The 292-nt window shown below is 85.3% G+C and overlaps 1 protein-coding gene across 1 annotated transcript in view; it reads right to left on the bottom strand.

Moving 5' to 3' along the window:
- Positions 1-286, bottom strand: part of TRIM28 (tripartite motif containing 28) — a 6,613-nt gene extending 6,327 nt beyond the window's left edge. The window contains exon 1 of the mRNA XM_021708407.1: positions 241-286. The gene's annotated coding sequence lies outside the window, so the exon portion shown is untranslated. The remainder of the gene's footprint in view (positions 1-240) is intronic.
- Between the last annotated feature and the right edge of the window lie 6 nt (positions 287-292).

The raw sequence follows: 292 nt of genomic DNA, 5'->3' as shown, positions 1-292 counted from the left end.
CCGGGGGCGCCCGGGGGGGGGAGGAGGGGCGCGGGGCCCGCCGCGCAGGCGCAGACGCGCTCGCCGCCAACGGCTGGGCCGCCGCCGCCGCGAGGCCGAGCGCCGCCACGCGCCTCCTGGGCCGCTGCGCGCCGCCTGCGGGGCGCTGCCGAGATACGGCCGGCCGCTGCCCGCTCGCCGCCCGACGGCGCCGCCCGCGTTTCCTCCCGCCGCCGCCGAGACCCGTGCCGCGCGCCTCACGCACACCCGCTCGCCGCGCGCCCGCTCGCAGAAAGAGCCGCGGCCAGGGGGC

The sequence above is a fragment of the Carlito syrichta genome, unplaced genomic scaffold (genome assembly GCF_000164805.1).
Source record: "Carlito syrichta isolate Samal-C Ts95f unplaced genomic scaffold, Tarsius_syrichta-2.0.1 Scaffold136370, whole genome shotgun sequence".
NCBI classification, from domain to species: Eukaryota; Metazoa; Chordata; class Mammalia; order Primates; family Tarsiidae; genus Carlito; species Carlito syrichta.
The sequence above is the reverse complement of the archived record's forward strand: the minus strand, read 5'-3'. Positions and strand labels throughout refer to the sequence as shown.